This window comes from Oncorhynchus clarkii, chromosome 3 (genome assembly GCF_045791955.1).
Source record: "Oncorhynchus clarkii lewisi isolate Uvic-CL-2024 chromosome 3, UVic_Ocla_1.0, whole genome shotgun sequence".
In the NCBI taxonomy this organism is placed as follows: domain Eukaryota; kingdom Metazoa; phylum Chordata; class Actinopteri; order Salmoniformes; family Salmonidae; genus Oncorhynchus; species Oncorhynchus clarkii.
Window position 1 is genome coordinate 90,540,795 of NC_092149.1, and position 22,989 is coordinate 90,563,783.

General features: G+C 45.2%; 1 protein-coding gene across 1 annotated transcript in view; it reads right to left on the reverse strand.

Annotated features, from left to right (window-relative positions):
- The window catches only part of LOC139406209 (hyccin 2-like), a 160,735-nt gene that overhangs the window by 113,837 nt on the left and 23,909 nt on the right, over positions 1-22,989 (reverse strand). Inside the window, exon 2 of the mRNA XM_071148715.1 lies at positions 8,662-8,744. The gene's annotated coding sequence lies outside the window, so the exon portion shown is untranslated. The remainder of the gene's footprint in view (positions 1-8,661; positions 8,745-22,989) is intronic.

The window sequence follows — 22,989 nt, forward strand, 5'->3', positions numbered from 1 at the left end:
AGGACCAGAAGTATCCAGAATGGTTCTCTGATCCACCTCTGCGTAGATCATTGATGTATTGTGTATATTGGTTCCTAACTTATCTTTTTAAGCAGTGTTCTGTCTCTCACACATTTCCTCTCTTTCTCGTGTCAAACACCCAGACAGCAGGAACTCTCCACAGTAATATGTTACTATGGCAACTGCAGTCTGTCAGGAGTGACACTTGGCCCCTGATGGTATCAAACTGGACCATATTGTGAAATTAAATAGATGTTTTAATTTTTATTTTACCTTTATTTAACTAGGCAAGTCAGTGGGTTAACTGCCTTGCTCAGGGGCAGAACGACAGCCCTTGTCAGCTCGGGGATTCGATCTTGCAACCTTTCGGTTACTAGTCCAATGCTCTAATGAACATATATCATAGCACTAGGCTATATATCAGTCAGTAGAATGGTAGTTCATTTCATAAACCCTGCATCTAAAGCTGTTGCAGGGATAGCTAACTCCGCCCATTTAGCAGGGCCCTACGGTGACATTACGTAACTCCCCCCCATTCAGGGCCCTACGGTGACAATACGTAACTCTGCCAATTCAGGGCCCTACGGTGACATTACGCAACTCCCCCCCATTCAGGGCCCTACGGTGACATTACGTAACTCCGCCCCATTCAGGGCCCTACGGTGACATTACGTAACTCTGCCCCATTCAGGGCCCTACGGTGACATTACGTAACTCTGCCTATTCAGGGCCCTACGGTGACATTACGTAACTCTGCCCATTCAGGGCCCTACGGTGACATTACGCAACCCCCCCCCCCCCCCCCCCCCCATTCAGGGCCCTACGGTGACATTACGTAACTCTGCCCATTCAGGGCCCTACGGTGACATTACGCAACTCCCCCCCCATTCAGGGCCCTACGTGACATTACGTAACTCTGCCCCATTCAGGGCCCTACGGTGACATTACGTAACTCTGCCCATTCAGGGCCCTACGGTGACATTACGTAACTCTGCCCATTCAGGGCCCTACGGTGACATTACGCAACTCCCCCCCATTCAGGGCCCTACGGTGACATTACGTAACTCTGCCCATTCAGGGCCCTACGGTGACATTACGCAACTCCCCCCCCATTCAGGGCCCTACGGTGACATTACGTAACTCTGCCCATTCAGGGCCCTACGGTGACATTACGTAACTCTGCCCATTCAGGGCCCTACGGTGACATTACGCAACTCAACCCCCCCCCATTCAGGGCCCTAAGGTGACATTACGCAACTCCCGCCCATTCAGGGCCCTACGGTGACATTACGTAACTCTGCCCATTTAGGGCCCTACGGCGACATTACGTAACTCTGCCCATTCAGGGTCCTACGGTGACATTACGTAACTCCCGCCCATTCAGGGCCCTACGGTGACATTACGTAACACCCCCCCATTCAGGGCCCTACGGTGACATTACGTAACTCCCCCCCCCCCCCATTCAGGGCCCTACGGTGACATTACGCAACTCCCCCCCCATTCAGGGCCCTACGGTGACATTACGTAACCCCCCCCCCCCCCCCCATTCAGGGCCCTACGGTGACATTACGCAACTCCCCCCCCATTCAGGGCCCTACGGTGACATTACGCAACTCCCCCCCCCCCCCATTCAGGGCCCTACGGTGACATTACGCAACTCCCCCCCCCATTCAGGGCCCTACGGTGACATTACGCAACTCCCCCCCATTCAGGGCCCTACGGTGACATTACGCAACTCCCCCCCCCATTCAGGGCCCTACGGTGACATTACGTAACTCCCGCCCATTCAGGGCCCTAAGGTGACATTACGTAACTCCCCCCCATTCAGCAGGGCCCTACGGTGACATTACGTAACTCTGCCCATTCAGCAGGGCCCTACGGTGACATTACGTAACTCTGCCCATTCAGGGCCCTACGGTGACATTACGTAACTCTTCCCATTCAGGGCCCTACGGTGACATTACGTAACTCTTCCCATTCAGGGCCCTACGTGACATTACGCAACTCTGCCCATTCAAGGCTCTACATTAAGTTTAACATTTTAGCAGCACAAAAATACATTTAGGAATACAATGACAAATATGAGGTAATAAGGAATAAGAATTGCCTACAATTACAAAATATACTTAACCTCTTTGATCTCTAGGGGTGCTATTTCGTTTTTGGATAAAAAACGTTCCCGTTTTAAGCGCAATATTTTGTCACGAAAAGATGCTCGTCTATGCATATTCTTGACAGTTTTTGAAAGAAAACACTGAAGTTTCAGAATCTGCAAAGATATTGTCTGTAAGTGCCCCAGAACTCATTCTACAGGCGAAACCAAGATGATGCTTCAACCAGGAAATGAGCAGAATTTCTGAAGCTCTGTTTTCCATTGTCTCCTTATATGGCTGTGATTGCGCAAGGAATGAGCCTACACTTTCTGTTTCATCCCCCAAGGTGTTAGCAGCATTGTGACGTATTTGTAGGCATATCATTGGAAGATTGACCATAAGAGACTACATTTTCCAAGTGTCCGCCTGGTGTCCCTGCGTCGAAATTGGAGAGTAAAGCCAGGTGCAATTATTTTTCCATTTGAGAGCAAGGAGAAACCAGGCTTCCACGAAGGATATATCATAGAAGAGATATGTGGAAAAACACCTTGAGGATTGATTCTAAACCACGTTTGCCATGTTTCAGTCGATATTATGGAGCTAATTTGGAAAAAAGTTCGCGTTTTGAGGGCTGAATTTTCGTTTTTTTTTTTTTTGGTAGCCAAATGTGATGTACAAAACGGAGCTATTTCTAATACACAAAGAATCTTTTTGGAAAAACTGAGCATCTGCTATCTAACTGAGAGTCTCCTCATTGAAAACATCAGAAGTTCTTCAAAGGTAAGTTATTATATTTGAAGGCTTTACTTGTTTTTGTGATAGTTGCCTGCTAAATGCTAACGCTAATGCTAACCCTAAATGCTACGCTAGCTAGCTACTGTTACACAAATGATTGTTTTCCTATGGTTGAAAAGCATATTTTGAAAATCTGAGATGACAGTGTTGTTAACAAAAGGCTAAGCTTGAGAGATAGCATATTTATTTCATTTCATTTGCGATTTTCATGAATAGTTAACGTTGCGTTATGGTAATGAACTTAGGTCTATAAATAGAATCCCGGATCCGGGTTTGGTCGTCGCAACAGGTTAACAAAAATATAAACGCAACATGTAAAGTGTTGGTCTCATGAGCTGAAATAAAAGATCCCAAAAATGTTCCATACACACAAAAAGCATATTTCTCTCAAATTTTGTGCACAAATGTGTTTACATCCCTGTTAGTGAGCATTTCTCCTTCGCCAAGATAATCCATCCACCTGACAGATGTGGCATATCAAGAAGCTGATTAAATGGCATGATCATTACACAGGTGCACCTTGTGCTGGTGACAATAAAAGGCCACTAAAATGTGCAGTTCTGTCCACAACACAAGTGTGCAATTGGGATGCTGATTGCAGGAATGTCCACGAGAGCTATTGCCAGATCATTTAATGTTAATTAGCATAAGCCACCTCCAATGTCATTTTAGAGAATTTGGCAGTACATCCAACCGACCTCAACTGCAGACCACATGTAACCACGCCATCCCAGGACCTCCACATCTGGTTCATTCACCTGCAGTCTGAGACCAGCCAAACGGAAAGCTGATGAAACTGTGGGTTTGCACAACCCAAGAACTTCTGCAAAAACAGTCTCATGGAAGCTCATCTGTGTGCTCGTCGTCCTCACCAGGGTCTTGACCTGACTGCAGTTTGGCTTCGTAACCGACTTCAGTGGGCAAATGCTCACCTTTGATGGCCACAGGCATGCTGGAGAAGTGTGCTCTTCACGGATTAATCCCGGTTTCAACTGTACCGGGCAGATGGCATCGTGTGGGCGAGTGGTTTGTTGTCAATGTTGTGAACGGAGTGCTATGTAGGCAGTGGGGTTATGGTAAGGGCAGTCATAAGCTACGGACAACTAACACAACTGCATTTCATCTATGACAATTTGAATGCACAGAGATACCATAACGAGATCGAGGCCCACCTCACGTTTCAGCATGATAATGCAAGGCCCCATATCCCAAGGATCTGGTCACAATTCCGGAAGCTGAAAATGTCCCAGTTCTTCCATGGCCTGCATACTCAGACACTCAGTCACCCATTGAGCAAGTTTGGGATGCTCTGGATAGTGAGTTCCAGTTTTCGCCACACAGCCATTGAAGAGTGGGACAACAAATAACAGGCCACAATAAACAGCCTGATCAACTCTATGCGAAGGAGATGTGTCACGAGGCAAAATTGCGGTCACACCAGATTGACTGATTTTCGGATCGCCGCCCCAACCTTAAAGTATCTCTGACCAACGAACGCATATCTGTATTCCCAGTCATGTGAAATCCACAGATTAGGGCCTAATTCATTTATTTAAATTGACTGATTTCCTTATATGAACTGTAACTCAGTAAAATCATTGAAATTGTTGTATATTGCATTGAGATATAGCCTATATTAGTCTTGCGTAGCCTCAAGATCACGATGTCATCACGTCTCCATGGAGGTCTGGAGAATGTAGTATTAGCGAAAGCCGCTAGAAGGATCCGCTGGCTTCCAGCAGCAACATTTTTATTGGATGTTACATTTCAAGAACCCTCCCCCACGTGCCCGTGGAAGCTACGTGCTGTTCGTCACGGTTTTCAGACCAGGTAGGACACATATTGCATATAGTTGTTCCATATCCTTGTTTGCAACATTTCATAAAATGGAAGAAAAACTGATTTTGGTTTTGTGTGCTGTATACACAACATCGATTAGATAAAAGGCATTAGAAATCCTCTGCCCAAGCAAGGCATTTGATTGGTGTGACATGTTGCGAGGCTTCACTGATTTATACCTCGGCGTACACGTCACGGACAAACTGAAATGGTCCCCCCACACAGACAGTGTGGTGAAGGCGGCGCAACAGCGCCTCTTCAAACTCAGGAGGCTGAAGACATTTGGCTTGTCATGTAAAACGCTAAACAAACTTTTACAGATGCACAATTGAAAGCATCCTGTCGGGCTGTATCAAAGTCTGGTACGGCAACTGCTCCGCCCACAACCGTAAGGCTCTCCAGAGGGTAGTGAGGTCTGCACAACGTATCACCTGGGGCAAACAACCTGCCCTCCAGGACACCTACAGCACCCGATGTCACAGGAAGGCCATAAAGATCATCAAGGACAACAACCACCCGAGTCACGGCCTGTTCACCCCGCTACCATCCAGAAGGAGAGGTCAGTACAGGTGCATCAAAGCTGGGACCGAGAGACTGAAAAACAGCTTCTATCACAGCCATCAGACTGTTAAACAGCCATCAATTAACTCAGAGAGGCATATCTTGCATTACTCATCTCATATGTACAGTGGGGCAAAAAAGTATTTAGTCAGCCACCAATTGTGCAAGTTCTCCACTTAAAAAGATGAGAGGCCTGTAATTTTCATCATAGGTACACTTCAACTATGACAGACAAAATGAGAAAAAAAACATTGTAGGATTTTTAATGAATTTATTTGCAAATTATGGTGGAAAATAAGTATTTGGTCAATAACATTTTATCATCTCAATACTTTGTTATATACCCTTTGTTGGCAATGACAGAGATCAAACGTTTTCTTTAAGTCTTCACAAGGTTTTCACACACTGTTGCTGGTATTTTGGCCCATTCCTCCATGCAGATCTCCTCTAGAGCAGTGATGATTTGGGGCTGTTGCTGGGCAACACGGACTTTCAACTCCCTCCAAAGATTTTCTATGGGGTTGAGATCTGGAGACTGGCTAGGCCACTCCAGGACCTTGAAATGCTTCTTACGAAGCCACTCCTTCGTTGCCCGGGCAGTGTGTTTGGGATCATTGTCATGCTGAAAGACCCAGCCAAGTTTCATCTTCAATGCCCTTGCTGATGGAATGAGGTTTTCACTCAAAATCTCACGATACATGGCCCCATTCATTCTTTCCTTTACACGGATCAGTCGTCCTGGTCCCTTTGCAGAAAAACAGCCCCAAAGAATGATGTTTCCTCCCCATGCTTCACAGTAGGTATGGTGTTCTTTGGATGCAACTCAGCATTCTTTGTCCTCCAAACACGACGAGTTGAGTTTTTACCAAAAAGTTATATTTTGGTTTCATCTGACCATATGACATTCTCCCAATCTTCTTCTGGATCATCCAAATGCTCTCTGGCAAACTTCAGACGGGCCTGGACATGTACTGGCTTAAGCAGGGGGACACGTCTGGCACTGTAGGATGAGTCCCTGGCGGCGTAGTGTGTTACTGATGGTAGGCTTTGTTACTTTGGTCCCAGCTCTCTGCAGGTCATTCACTAGGTCCCCCTGTGTGGTTCTGGGATTTTTGCTCACCATTCTTGTGATCATTTTGACCCCACGGGGTGAGATCTTGTGTGGAGCCCCAGATCGAGGGAGATTATCAGTGGTCTTGTATGTCTTCCATTTCCTAATAATTGCTCCCACAGTTGATTTCTTCAAACCAAGCTGCTTACCTATTGCAGATTCAGTCTTCCCAGCCTGGTGCAGGTCTACAATTTTGTTTCTGGTGTCCTTTGACAGCTCTTTGGTCTTGGCCATAGTGGAGTTTGGAGTGTGACTGTTGGAGGTTGTGGACAGGTGTCTTTTATACTGATAACAAGTTCAAACAGGTGCCATTAATAGAGGTAACGAGTGAAGGACAGAGGAGCCTCTTAAAGAAGAAGTTACAGGTCTGTGAAAGCCAGAAATCTTGCTTGTTTGTAGATGACCAAATACTTATTTTCCACCATAATTTACAAATAAATTAATTAAAAATCCTACAATGTGATTTTCTGGATTTTTCTTCTTATTTTGTTTGTCATAGTTGAAGTGTACCTATGATGGAAATTACAGGCCTCTCATCTTTTTAAGTGGGAGAACTTGCACAATTGGTGGCTGACTAAATACTTTTTTGCCCCACTGTATATACTGTATTTTAAAACCATCTATTGCATCTTGCCTATGCAGCTCTGTCATTGCTCATCGATATATTTATATATTCTTAATCCATTCCTTTACTTAGATCTGTGTGTATTGTTAGATTACTTGTTAGATATTGCTGCACTGTTGGAGCTTGAAGCACAAGCATTTCGCTACACTCACATTAACATCTGCTAACCATGTGTATATGACAAATAAACTTTGGTTTGGTTAGAGAAGCCTAAACTTTGGTTTGGTTAGAGAAGCCTAGCCATACCTGAGAAGTAGTTGGTGAACCAGGCGAGGCAGTCATTTGAGAAACCAAGGCTGTTGAGTCTGTCGATAAGAATGTGGTGATTGACAGAGTCGAAAGCCTTTTCCAGGTCGATGGATACAGCTGCACAGTATTGTCTCTTATCGATGGCGGTTATGATATAGTTTAGGACCTTGAGCGTGGCTGAGGTGCACCCATGACCAGCTCGGAAACCAGATTGCATAGCTGAGAAGGTACGGTGGGATTCGAAATGGTCGGTGGTCTGTTTGTTAACTTGGCTTTCGAAGACCTTGGAAAGGCAGGGTAGGATAGATATAGGATAGATATAGGTCTGTAACAGTTTGGGTCTAGAGTGTCTCCCCCTTTGAAGAGGGGGATGACTGCAGCAGCTTCCAATCTTTGGGGATCTCAGACGATACGAAAGAGCGGTTGAACAAGCTAGTAATTGGGGTTGCAACAATTTCTGCGGATAATTTGATTTGGTTAGAGAAGCCTGGTTCTGAACAAGGCGTATATGAAGCTCTCCCATTTCTCTTCTTTCTGTGCCACCTACCTCTGACCCCATTTACTTGACCGATCAATTGTTTGGTTGATATCTGTCGACCGACAGACTTTTTTAAGTCGAGTGGTTGCACATTTATTACATTCTTTTAATTACATTTGGGGATGTCCAACTGCATTTCTGATTATGTTAATGAGCTGTGGAGCTTCTCAGTCATTTTTTTCTTCACCTCAAACAGCAAGTAAACAAAGTAATTGAGAATGACAACAGTTCCTCAATGTATTTGAAAAATATTTTCAGCTCTGTCCCTTTCGATAACCACAAGCCTCAATATAAAAAAGGGAAAAATGTCATCTGATCCAGTGTTAACGTCATAAAATACTGGATTACTTCTTATCCCTAGCGCAAATACAAGTATCTGTCCGGAGCTCACTGGAGTTGGAAACGGAGGGCCCAGAATAGTTAATAATAGCAAGCTTCTGGCCAGACCCAGTTGATACAATGTTTCAAGTTCTTTGCAGATGCGATTGATAACAGGTTTAAATTAAATAACAACATTTTCGTATTTCAAAATAGTAGATTTTATTAAAAAACACATCGGGTGTGTCTGGTCAATTTTTAAACATGTATTTTTCCAATCGATTAATCGAAAGAACAGCCCACTCTAGATTGACAAAGATAAATAAAAAAATTGGGTCGCGGACAGCCCTAGTGCCCCCTACTGAGGCTATGAGACAGTGAAGAAAGCAGTACAACACAGGCCCCCAAAATGGACTAACAGAGAAAGATCATTGGACAAATGACTGAGAAACTAAGTTTTTTTTTTTTTTTTTTTTTTAACTGAGTGGAGTGATATAAAAATATCAGACTGGCCGTTCACCCCTGACCTTACCTCACTCTTCCAGAGTTCAGATGTCCACCAGGTGAAAAAGCTGGGTGTCCGTGCTGTCACTCATCTGTCGCTCGCTCAGTCACCTAGAAAATGAGAGAACAATCAGTCAGGTTGGTTGGTATTGAGAGGATCTATGGTGTAACTGGATGCCAGTTGGCTTGTTCGGGTCTAGTAAAGCTAGACCAATTTTGTCGACAATTATGACACCTTCTGGATTAGGCCTGGCTACTTTGTGGAAGATGGAATTCATCTGGGTGAAAATGGCTCCTGGCTGTTGTCATCAAACATTGGAAAGGTTCTTGGTCAACTAAATTGATGTGAGGAGAATATTATCATTAAATGTAAAGTCACTTTTTACCATCTCCTCTTTAGTCTCTATGAGAGTTGTACATGTTGAATCTGAAGGTGGTGACATAATGGTGCTAACCCGGAGAAACGTCATTGCTATTACTTGGTTTCTTTTCCTAATAGGTATAATCCAATCTTTGAGTTATTGGTTGGAAAAACACATTTAAAAATTGACCAGACACACCCTGTGTGTTTTAATAAACTATCGACTATATTTTGAAATACGAAGATATTATAATTGAAATTAAACTGTTACTCGGTCCTGTCTGCAAAGTACTTGAAACATTGTATCAACTGGGTCTGGTTAAAAACTTCCTATTATTAATCTGGGCCCTCCGTTTCCAACACCAGAGAGCTCCGGACAGACACAGATGTATTTGCGCTAGGGATAATTAGTAAATCAGGTATTTTATGACGTTTCCATGACATTTATGCCTTTCACATCATCCAAACTTAAAGAACCCTACGAAATTGACATTGATTGACCTACAAATACTCCAGAGAAATACGCTGGGAGTGCTTTGGATATTAGCGACCACTGTCCCATTGTATGCGTCAGGGATTTACAGATGCCTCTACCCAAAATGTGTTTTTATCAACAAGCTATTTTAAACATTAAAGTGAACATGCCTTTTGTGACTGATTGTATTGCATCTATATACCTGACCCAGAGCTGGCTCTGAACCACTTCTCTAACGTATTGTAGATAAACATGACAAACATTTTTTTTTAAAGAGAGAAATCGGTCTTTACCTTGGTTCAGTCCAGAGCTATCTGAAGTCATACACAACAGAGATGCTGCCTGGGCCAAAGCTAGATTCAACCTCGGGGCACAGACTGGCAGTCTTTCAGATGATTTGAGAAATCTGTGTAAAACTAGTTAAAAAAAGCTAATTCAGATGATTATGTTAATACACTCTCTGAATGTACAGGGAACCCAGCTAAATGTTGGAAAGCTGTTAAATCCCGGAAGGGTTGTGTCTCCTCTTCTCTCCCAAGAAATGTACTTCGATTCTGGCCCTATTACTGACAAAATGGATATCATTAATGCATTTCAATCACCATTTGATCTCTGCAGGCTTTATACGTGAATGTATTTCAAAGCCAGCTCTTGAAAAGAGTAGTTTTGATGTAGATGGTGAAAATCTATTGAATGAAACTGAAAATGCTGGTCAGAAGTTCTCTATTTAGAAATTCACTGAAAGAAGTCCTGGATTCTTTGCTAACAGACAAAGAAAAACATCCCCAGGGGCTGATCATTTGGAGCCTGGTCTGCTGAAGTGTGCAGAACCCCTTATTACTGGCTCAGTAGCCCACATTTGAATTTAACATAGTTATCAGGAAGTATTCCAAAAGCATGGACATCTGCATATGAGCTGTCACTCCATTAGGGTGGGGATACAAATGATGTAGACATCTATCACTCCATTGGGGTGGGGATACAAATGATGTAGACATCTATCACTCCATTAGGGTGGGGATACAAATGATCTAGACATCTATCACTCAATTAGGGTGGGGATACAAATGATCTAGACATCTATCACTCCATTAGGGTGGGGATACAAATGATTTAGACATGTCACTCCATTAGGGTGGGAATACAAATGATCTGGACATCTCACTCCATTAGGGTGGGGATACAAATGATCTAGACATCTATCACTCCATTAGGGTGGGGATACAAATTATCTAGACATCTGTCACTCCATTAGGGTGGGGATACAAATGATCTGGACATCTATCACACCATTAGGGTGGGGATACAAATGATCTGGACATCTGTCACTCCATTAGGGTGGGGATACAAATGATCTGGACATCTATCACCCCATTTCAAGACTACCTTGTTTACTGAAGAAATTATCAAGAGTAGGCCTGGAATATACAGCCTGTTCATGGTTTCAGAATTATCTCAGCGACTGAACTCAGGCCATCTTGATAGATGGGGTTGAATCAGAATTATCTCAGCGACTGAACTCAGGCCATCTGATAGATGGGGTTGAATCAGAATTATCTCAGTGACTGAACTCAGGCCATCTTGATAGATTGTGGACTTCAGGAAACAGCAGAGGGAACACCCCCCTATCCACATCGATGGAACAGTAGTGGAGAGGGTAGTAAGTTTTAAGTTCCTCGGCTTACACATCACAGACAAACTGAATTGGTCCACCCACACAGACAGCATTGTGAAGGCGGCGCAGCAACGCCTCTTCAACCTCAGGAGGCTGAAGAAATTCGGCTCGTCACCAAAAGCACACAAACATCTACAGATGCACAATCGAGAGCATCCTGTCGGGTTGTATCACCGCCTGGTATGGCAACTGCTCCGCCCACAACCGTAAGGCTCTCCAGAGGGTAGTGAGGTCTGCACAACGCATCACCGGGGGAAAACTACCTGCCCTCCAGGACACCTACACCACCCGAAGTCACAGGAAAGCCATAAAGACTGCCTGTTCACCCCTCTATCATCCAGAAGGCGAGGTCAGTACAGGTTCATCAAAGCAGGGACCGAGAGACTGAAAAACAGCTTCTATCTCAAGGCCATCAGACTGTTAAACAATTGGGCGTGCAAAATTATTCAGCCCCCTTAAGTTAATACTTTGTAGCGCCACCTTTTGCTGCGATTACAGCTGTAAGTCGCTTGGGGTATGTCTCTATCAGTTTTGCACATCGAGAGACTGACATTTTTTCCCATTCTTCCTTGCAAAACAGCTCGAGCTCAGTGAGGTTGGATGGAGAGCATTTGTGAACAGCAGTTTTCAGTTCTTTCCACAGATTCTCGATTGGATTCAGGTCTGGACTTTGACTTGGCCATTCTAACACCTGGATATGTTTATTTTTGAACCATTTCATTGTAGATTTTGCTTTATGTTTTGGATCATTGTCTTGTTGGAAGACAAATCTCCGTCCCAGTCTCAGGTCTTTTGCAGACTCCATCAGGTTTTCTTCCAGAATGGTCCTGTATTTGGCTCCATCCATCTTCCCATCAATTTTAACCATCTTCCCTGTCCCTGCTGAAGAAAAGCAGGCCCAAACCATGATGCTGCCACCACCATGCTTGACAGTGGGGATGGTGTGTTCAGCTGTGTTGCTTTTACGCCAAACATAACGTTTTCCATTGTTGCCAGAAAGTTCAATTTGGGTTTAATCTGACCAGAGCACCTTCTTCCACATGTTTGGTGTGTCTCCCAGGTGGCTTGTGGCAAACTTTAAACACCACTTTTTATGGATATCTTTAAGAAATGGCTTTCTTCTTGCCACTCTTCCATAAAGGCCAGATTTGTGCAATATACGACTGATTGTTGTCCTATGGACAGAGTCTCCCACCTCAGCAGTAGATCTCTGCAGTTCATCCAGAGTGATCATGGGCCTCTTGGCTGCATCTCTGATCTCCTTCTTGTATGAGCTGAAAGTTTAGAGGGACGGCCAGGTCTTGGTAGATTTGCAGTGGTCTGATACTCCTTCCATTTCAATATTATCGCTTGCACAGTGCTCCTTGTGATGTTTAAAGCTTGGGAAATCTTTTTGTATCCAAATCCGGCTTGAAACTTCTTCACAACAGTATCTCGGACCTGCCTGGTGTGTTCCTTGTTCTTCATGATGCTCTCTGCGCTTTTAACGGACCTCTGAGACTATCACAGTGCAGGTGCATTTATACGGAGACTTGATTACACACAGGTGGATTGTATTTATCATCATTAGTCATTTAGGTCAACATTGGATCATTCAGAGATCCTCACTGAACTTCTGGAGAGAGTTTGCTGCACTGAAAGTAAAGGGGCTGAATCATTTTGCACGCCCAATTTTTCCGTTTTTGATTTGTTAAAAAAAGTTTGAAATATCCAATAAATGTCGTTCCACTTCATGATTGTGTGCCACTTGTTGATTCTTCACAAAAAAATACAGTTTTATATCTTTATGTTTGAAGCCTGAAATGTGGCAAAAGGTCGCAAAGTTCAAGGGGGCCGACAACAGACCAGACCCAGCCCCCCTCTTTCAGTCACAACAGACCAGCCCCCGCCCCCCTCCTTCAGTCACGACAGACCAGACCCAGCCCCCTCCTTCAGTCACGACAGACCAGACCGAGCCCCCTCCTTCAGTCACGACAGACCAGCCCCCCTCCCCCAGTCACGACAGACCAGCCCCCCTCCCCCAGTCACGACAGACCAGCCCCCCTCCCCCAGTCACGACAGACCAGCCCCCCTCCCCCAGTCACGACAGACCAGCCCCCCTCCCCCAGTCACGACAGACCAGCCCCCCTCCCCCAGTCACGACAGACCAGCCCCCCTCCCCCAGTCACGACAGACCAGCCCCCCTCCCCCAGTCACGACAGACCAGCCCCCCTCCCCCAGTCACGACAGACCAGCCCCCCTCCCCCAGTCACAACAGACCAGCCCCCCTCCCCCAGTCACAACAGACCAGCCCCCCTCCCCCAGTCACAACAGACCAGCCCCCCTCCCCCAGTCACAACAGACCAGCCCCCCTCCCCCAGTCACAACAGACCAGCCCCCCTCCCCCAGTCACAACAGACCAGCCCCCCTCCCCCAGTCACAACAGACCAGCCCCCCTCCCCCAGTCACAACAGACCAGCCCCCCTCCCCCAGTCACAACAGACCAGCCCCCCTCCCCCAGTCACAACAGACCAGCCCCCCTCCCCAGTCACAACAGACCAGCCCCCCTCCCCCAGTCACAACAGACCAGCCCCCCTCCCCCAGTCACAACAGACCAGCCCCCCTCCCCCAGTCACAACAGACCAGCCCCCCTCCCCCAGTCACAACAGACCAGCCCCCCTCCCCCAGTCACAACAGACCAGCCCCCCTCCCCCAGTCACAACAGACCAGCCCCCCTCCTTCAGTCACAACAGACCAGCCCCCCTCCCCCAGTCACGACAGACCAGCCCCCCTCCTTCAGTCACAACAGACCAGCCCCCCTCCCCCAGTCACAACAGACCAGTACAATTGAAAATATAGGCTATATTTCTTGCTGGCCTGATATATTGTTTGCTGCAGAGCATAGACTCCTTCACATAAACTAAATGACAGTTAGTGGCAAACAGATCCAGTCAGCCTTGAGCAGCATGTGGACAGACTAGTCCTTTCCTATTCTACTAGACAGAGAACATGCTAAATCAAATGCAAATTGTATTTGTCACATGCGCCGAATATAACAGGTGTAGACTTTACTAAGACATTTTAAATTAAAGAGCCCTTTCCCAACAACGCTGAGTTAAAAAGTACGAAAAATTTGCTTAAAATTAAAAAATAAAAAGTAACACAAATTAACAATAACGAGGCTATATACAAGCGTAACGGTACTGAGTGAATGTGCAGGGGTATAAGGTAGTTGAGGTAATATGTACATGTATGTAGGGCTGTGAAGGTAATTGAATAACAGTGTAACTGACAGTTATGGATAAAGACTGCCAAGAAAATAACCATCAAAACCGTTTCAATAGGCCTTTTTTATTTAATAACTTGATTTCCATGTAGATCAACTTGATCTAATAGTGGGAGTGTTTACTAATGGTTATAAGCAGTTGTTATGCTAACTTAGTCTAACATCTCCTTCCAACTGTTGTTTGACGCTCGAGAAGCTAATTCGCTAGATGTGCAGGGGTGTAGAAGCGCTAGCCTATAGGCCAGGGATTATTAAACATTTATCGTTAAATAAATGTTGTGTTTCCTGGGACCCAAGCTTATGAAAGCATGCAATAGTTTATCCCCCTCATCAATCTACAAGGTACATCCCTGTCCAGCTGTCCATCCATCCATCCAGATTACACATAGTATATTTTAATTCAATTCCATTTTAGAATAAGGCTGTAACGTAACACAATGTGGAACAAATCACGGGGTCTGAATACTTTCCGAATGCACTTTAGATACACTAATACTCACAGTGGTGTAAAGTACTTAAGTACAAATACTTTAAAGTACTAAAGTAGTTTTTGGGATCTGTTTTGTGTATGAGAACTTTTCAACTTGCCTACCTGGTTAAATAAAAAGGTCAAAAAATATATAAAAAAATAAAACAAAGTGCAAGGTCGAGACAATACATCACGCAAAGCAGCCACAACTGTCATAAAGAGTGGCCATGATTGAATGTGACGCTTGCATTTCGTTAACCCGACTGGGAGACCAAGGTAGGAAAACCAACCATCGGGAGTGACTAAAGCAGACAACTATTTGGTGCTGAGTGAGAGGGACCTGCCAATATCCCTTCAGTAGACTTAACTTGCTAACATTCTTAGCAGCGCCAATGCGGTCCACACAATGGATAGGATACAACCCCGACTTCGTAACAGTATTGAGTTTCCAAAAATGTTAACAAAACCGCATAGACCCATCTGCCTTAGGTACTAATATACAGGGAGAACTCCAGGGACTGTTGCCATGTTGTGCAATGCTGTGCTCAAGCATTAACTCCACCTCACTGCGGAGCTTCACGCTAGTTGTTTCAGGATTCACTCGATAGACATGTTTAATTGGGGCAGAGTCCCCAAATCAATATCCTGCTCTAGTACATTTGTCTGAGTTGGCACATCTATGAATAAACCCTGATATTATTTCACTGCTTTTAGAATGTCACCTTTTTCCTCCAGAGAAAAAAGTGTTCCAAAGAAAACAAGGCTTTCTAAAAATCTAAGTTATTCCCAGGGTATGGCACAGGGTATATTGGGCTCCTCGTGCTCAACGGCATCAGCAGTGGCTACAGGCAGAACATCACTACCGGTTTCCACTGACTGCCCGATCATAGTGGGTGAAATAAAGTTTCAACATGTTGACATTATCGCTCTGGTGTGGAAATGTAATACAGATGACCAATTTATTTCACTACAGCGTAAGGGCCTGAAAAGCGAGCTTGCAACAGTGACCCCAGAACGGGCAACAAACTTGGACTTGGTCACCCACACCGAAAGTACGGTTTCGGGGCTTTCAATCACACCAAACTTTCATTTCCGTTTGCGCCTTCTCCAGATTCTCACTGGCAAACTCAAAGGTGCGGTAGAATCTGTATCAAAAAGCACCACAAGAGATGTGTTTTTAAGGTGTCGTCCTGCAACAACCTCTCAGCAAAGGACTTCTGACATGTCCAAACAAGCTCATTTGGACTAACAGAGACTCCTGAACAACCTACCGTGCTGCAAAAGGCACAAGATGGACTGGAATGAACGGGTCTTTCTCAATCAGTTTCTCTTCACCATCATGTGTGCTGCCATTCAATTCCCTGAAGACATTCCACTGAGGAAAATAACATCTCCCAGCATTGTTAAGGCCCTGGTGAAATTATTTTCAACATTTAGGCTTCCACAGGTAATGCAAACAGACCAAGGTTTGAATTTCAACAGTTGGGCGTAACCCATTGCCCCTCCACCAAAATAGACATTGAAGTCTGTTGAGAGCATGCTGCTTTGTTTACCACTCTTGGCTTTGGGCCAGAACCCTGCTGAAATGTTAATCAAAAGCAGAAATAGGCTACAAAAGGTGTAACCGGTACATCTTGAATAGTAAAAAGATGGGAGAGGGAAACATCTTTACTCCGTTCTTCAATCAGCTGCTTTCAAGGCATCAGTGTCAACTGTAGAGACGCTCACTTCCTTCGGCGGTCCTACAAACTTGCTTACATTTTATGTTTTCAAAGGAGAGATCAACACAGGAGGTTCACCCATAAGCGTCTCAGACAGATCGACGATGGTGGGATTGCTGACATCCTCAACACGAGACTTGCTCCCGGCGACTTTCTTAGACATAGCACATGTAAACGGAACACGCTGGGAACACTCCAGGGTACATTAATGATAACCCATCAGGTTCCTTTATTCTGGGTTCCTTACAAAAACAACATGATTTGGCACAACCTTCCCTCCAGCCAAATAATTTCCCAAAATGAATGAGACCCCTTCACCAGTTGGCCAGGCATCAGTCCAATGACGACAGAACCAGAAATAAGAGGCAAAACCCCCTGCAAAATTAAGGGCTGCCCCAGTGTCTCGCAGTATCTTCACCGGCTGCTTAATTAACAGCGTCGCCACTCTGCAGAGACACTAACCCGTCTGAAACAAAGGGTTCATACTAGGGGTCACTGGCGTGGGAATCTGAGTGCCCAGAATATTTTATAGAATGTTGCTAGTGCGCTCAAACCAGCTTCAGGCTGAACCCAAGTTAATGGTTGATACAACGTTTCGAGTTCGTTGCAGACAGGCCATGTGTAGCCAATGTGATTAATAGGATTTTTTCCTGATTTTTATTTTTTTTAATATAACTTTTTTTAAATCAGGATATTTTCTATCTGCAGGCTGCAATGTTTTTACTTGTTGGCTATGGAAATAGAAGTTACTTTCTAGGTTAATCATTTAGATTTACCAAATGATAATGATTGAGAAATGAAGACATAAAAGAAATGAAACTGTTCAACAAAAAATTTGCATATGAAAATCATAACTGGCACTAAGATCGGTATAAATGGTAAGATAAATTGGTATCCCACATGAGAAAGGTTGCCGACTCCTCGTGTAGCCTATTACCGGCAACGTCGGGAGAGTAATGGCAGAATCTGTGAAAGTCAGCAGGAGCGGGAGGAGAATGGTCGGGTCAGGTTAAGTCAGCAGGAGCGGGAGGAGAATGGTCGGGTCAGGTTAAGTCAGCAGGAGCGGGAGGAGAATGGTCGGGTCAGGTTAAGTCAGCAGGAGCGGGAGGAGAATGGTCGGGTCAGGTTAAGTCAGCAGGAGCGGGAGGAGAATGGTCGGGTCAGGATAAGTCAGCAGGAGCGGGAGGAGAATGGTCGGGTCAGGTTAAGTCAGCAGGAGCGGGAGGAGAATGGTCGGGTCAGGTTAAGTCAGCAGGAGCGGGAGGAGAATGGTCGGGTCAGGATAAGTCAGAAGGAGGAGAATGGTCGGGTCAGGATAAGTCAGAAGGAGGAGAATGGTCGGGTCAGGATAAGTCAGAAGGAGGAGAATGGTCGGGTCAGGATAAGTCAGAAGGAGGAGAATGGTCGGGTCAGGATAAGTCAGAAGGAGGAGAATGGTTGGGTCAGGTTAAGTCAGAAGGAGGAGAATGGTTGGGTCAGGTTAAGTGTCTTATTTCATCACTTAAAGCATATCTATATATGTAAGAATACACCTTTAAAACATTTTTGACCAATCGATTGGTCGAAAGAACAGACTACTGTCCGTCAACCAAGATTGATTGATTTATATATTATTATTATTTATTTTTTTGTCAGGGACAGTCCTAGTTCATACACATCTGATTTAGGAGATACACCAGTCCCAACCAGAGACTTAATGTACTAGAGTGCTCCCACAAGAGGAAACATACTGAAACAGACATCCACGTCTTCAGCGACCGGGGAACAGTGGGTTAACTGCCTTGCTCAGGGGCAGAACAGATTTTTACCTTGTCAGCTCAGGGAGTCGATCAGCAACCTTTCCTCACTAATTTTTCTGCTTCAATTTAGGACACAGAGACAATGTGTCCTTTCTCATAGCAATAATGACGAGGGGGGGAGGAGGGGGTGAGGGACAGATAAGGGGGAGGGAGAGACTGTGGCGGGATGAGGGGATGGCCGAGGAGGGGGATGATGGGAGGAGGGACGGTGGAGAGACGAGGAGGGCGGGGGAGAGCCGAGAAGGGGATGAGAGGGGAATGAGGGGATGAGGGACGAGGAGGGGATGAGGGACGAGGAGGGGATGAGGGACGAGGAGGGACGAGGGGAATAGGGACGAGGAGGGGATGAGGGACGAGGAGGGACGAGGGGAATAGGGACGAGGGGAATGAGGGGAGGGGATGAGGGACGAGGAGGGACGGTGGAGGGACGAGGAGGGGATGAGGAGGGGATGAGAGGAGGGGAATGAGGGGAGGGGGGACGAGGAGGGGGATGAGTCGAGGAGGGGCGAGGAGGAAGGGAGTGAGGAGGGGACGGATAGGATGAGGGAGGGAGGGAGGGAGGGACAGGATGAGGGAGGGATGGACGAGGGATGCCGGGGGGGGGAGATGACGGGGAAGAGGGATGACGGGAGCGGGGAAGGATGGATGACGGGAGGGGAGAGGGATGACGGAAGGGAGGGATGAGATGTTTTTGTATTTTTCGCTCTGCATTGTTGCGAAGGGCCTGTATGTCAGCATTTCACCGTTCGTCTCGACCTGTTGTTTACCAAGCATGTGTCAAATAACATTTTAATTGAGTGGTTAATTTATGCATTGACTAAATGGCTTCTGGGGGAGGGCAGGGCAGCTCAAGAAGCTGTTTCCACCAGGCTCCAGGCTCCTTGTTGCTGATACGAGCTCGGGTAACCCCCAGCATCAGAAACACCCTCAGTACTCTGACCATGGCCTGGTCCCTGCCTGTCAATACCCTCCAGTGGAATACAATACTGGCGTTTTGCCAAGGCACTCACTGGGACTCAGTGAGTACATATTTCCACTCCGACAGTCAGCTAGACATTAGGTGACGTCTAACACAGATGTAATACAGGGATATTTGGTTACGGTGCCAGTCACACAGAGAAGGAGACCAGTCACTCTCCGCTCTTCTCCTCAACCAGACAGGGGAACAGCCAGCAAGGGGAACAGCCAGCAAGGGGAACCTGCTATGCAGGAGAACCAGGCAGGGAAGGGAAGTGAGGTGGAGGGACACAGCAGCAGTGTCTATATTTAGCTCTGCTGCAGCTGCAGGGCCAGACAGACATGTTGGACTGGGCTAACAGAGAACAGACCATGAGGCAGAGGGCAGAATGAGCTGAGTAACACACACACACTGGGGGTCAGGGAGAACAGAGAGGAGGCCCAGGAGCATAGCTCTGCCTGGAAACTGAAAGTTCTCTCATTGGTCTCCGTCTCCGTCCAAACACACCAACCAGGGTTTCCGTTTGCCGATAATAGCTGGCTTTTGGCTGATATTTTATTGCATTTTTTTAACTATCAAACTGGCACCATAAAATGTTCCATTGCAAAAACAACACTTTTTATCCAATACATTTGACCGGTCATGCTCGTCAGTCTTTAGGCTCATTTGCATAATTGTGTGCAATTACATTGCGTGTGTATATTCACATTGTATTCATCACACGCTCACAGCATAGGAGATGATTGTGGACTACAAGAAAAGGAGGACCGAGCACGTCCCCCATTCTCATCGACGGGGCTGCAGTGGAAAAGGTTGAGAGCTTCAAGTTCCTTGGTGTCCATGTCCAAACATACTAAGACAGTCATGAAGAGGGCACAAACAAAGCCTATTCCCCTCAGGAGACTGAAAAGATTTGGCATGGGTCCTCAGATCCTCCAAAGGTTCTACAGCTGCACCATCGAGAGCACTGGTTGCATCACCGCCTGGTACGGCAACTGCTCAGCCTCCGACCGCAAGGCACTACAGAGGGTAGTGCGTACGGCCAAGCTTCCTGCCATCCAGGACCTGAATACCAGGCGGTGTCAGAGGAATTCCCTAAAAATGGTTAGAGACTCCAGCCACCCCAGTCAGACTGTTCTCTCTGCTACCGCACGGCAAGCGGTACCGGAGCAGAAAGTTCAGGTCCAAAAGGCATCTTAACAGCTTCTTCTCCGAAGCCATAAGACTCCAGGTGCTGCACATTTATGAAAAGTGATTATTCCAGTTACTAATAAGCACCCATTAAGAAAAATGACTAAACTGTTAAAACCCCTTAGATTGATGAGAAATTGAAAAATTGTATGGTTGAGAGGCATGAGGCAAAAAGTATGGCAAATAAGACTGGCAGCCCAACTGATTGGCAAACGCACTGCAAATTAAGAAGTCATGTGACTAAACTAAATAAAAATAAACTATACTTTGAAACAAAGATAAATTATATAAAGAATGATGGTCAAAAGCTTAGCAGCACCTTAAATTACATTTTGGGGAAAAAGGCAAACTTGGCTCAATCATTCATTGAATCAGGTGGCTAATTTATTACAAAACCCACTGATATTGGCAACTATTACTTTTTCATTGACAAGATAAACAAAACTTAGGGATGACATGACAGCATTAAACGCTGACAACACATCCAAGTATATCTGACCAAATTCTAAAAGACTTTTGAAGTCAGCATGGAAGAGGCAAAAAAAATTGTTTGTCTATCAACAATGACAAGCCACCGGGATCAAATCAAATGTATTTATGTAGCCCTTCGTACATCAGCTGATATCTCAAAGTGCTATACAGAAACCCAGCCTAAAACCCCAAACAGCAAGCAATGCAGGTGTAGAAGCACGGTGGCTATGAAAAACTCCCTAGAAAGGTCAAAACCTAGGAAGAAACCTAGAGAGGAACCAGGCTATGAGGGGTGGCCAGTCCTCTTCTGGCTGTGCCGGGTGGAGATTATAACAGAACATGGCCAATCTAGATGGAATATTCCTGAGGCTAATAGCAGACGATGTTTCCACATCTTCAATTTAAGCCTACTAGAGAGAGTGTGCCCTCAGGCCTGGAGGGAAGCTAAAGCCCCCTTTACTGGCTCAAATAGCTGACCAATCAGCCTGGTGACCAATCCTTACTAAACTTCTGAAAAACATTGTGTTTGACAAGATACAATGCTATTTCACAGACTTATAGGGAAGGATACTCAACAAGCACAGCACTTACACAAATGACTGATGATAAAAATATTGTGGGTGCTGTTTTGTTAGACTTCAGCACAGCTTTTAACATTATCGATCATAGTCTGATGCTGTAAAAATGTGTTATGGCTTCACATCCCCTGATATAATGTGGATAAAGAGGTACTTGTCTAACAGAACACAGATTATTATATTTAATGGAAGCCTCTCAAACATAATCCAAGTAGAAGCAAGAATTCCCCAAGGTAGCCGTTTAGGCCCCTTGCTTTTTTCAATTTTACTAACAACATGCCACTGGCTTTGATGACTCAACACTATACACATCAGCTACTACAGCGACTGAAATGACTGGAACACTTAAAGAGATGCAGTTAATTTTGGAATGGGTAGCAAGGAATAAATTAGAAATACTTAGGACCAAAATTAAAAGCATTGTATTTGGGACAAATCATTCACTAAACCTCAACTACATCTCGTAATGAATGTGGAAATTGAGCAAGTTGGAGGTGCCTAAACTGCTTGGAGTAACCCTGGATTGTAAACTGTCATGGTTAAAACACATCGATACAACAGTAGCTAAGATGGGGAGAAGTCTGTCCATAATAAAGCTCTGCTCTGCCGCATTAACAACACTATCAACAAGGCAGGTCCTACAGGCCCTGGTTTCTACCTTCTTAACAACACTATAAACAAGGCAGGTCCTACAGGCCCTGGTTTCTACCTTCTTAACAACACTATAAACAAGGCAGGTCCTACAGGCCCTGGTTTCTACCTTCTTAACAACACTATAAACAAGGCAGGTCCTACAGGCCCTGGTTTCTACCTTCTTAACAACACTATAAACAAGGCAGGTCTTACAGGCCCTAGTTTCTACCTTCTTAACAACACTATAAACAAGGCAGGTCTTACAGGCCCTGGTTTCTACCTTCTTAACAACACTATAAACAAGGCAGGTCTTACAGGCCCTAGTTTCTACCTTCTTAACAACACTATAAACAAGGCAGGTCCTACAGGCCCTGGTTTCTACCTTCTTAACAACACTATAAACAAGGCAGGTCTTACAGGCCCTAGTTTCTACCTTCTTAACAACACTATAAACAAGGCAGGTCTTACAGGCCCTGGTTTCTACCTTCTTAACAACACTATAAACAAGGCAGGTCTTACAGGCCCTGGTTTCTACCTTCTTAACAACACTATAAACAAGGCAGGTCTTACAGGCCCTGGTTTCTACCTTCTTAACAACACTATAAACAAGGCAGGTCTTACAGGCCCTGGTTTCTACCTTCTTAACAACACTATAAACAAGGCAGGTCTTACAGGCCCTGGTTTCTACCTTCTTAACAACACTATAAACAAGGCAGGTCTTACAGGCCCTGGTTTCTACCTTCTTAACAACACTATAAAC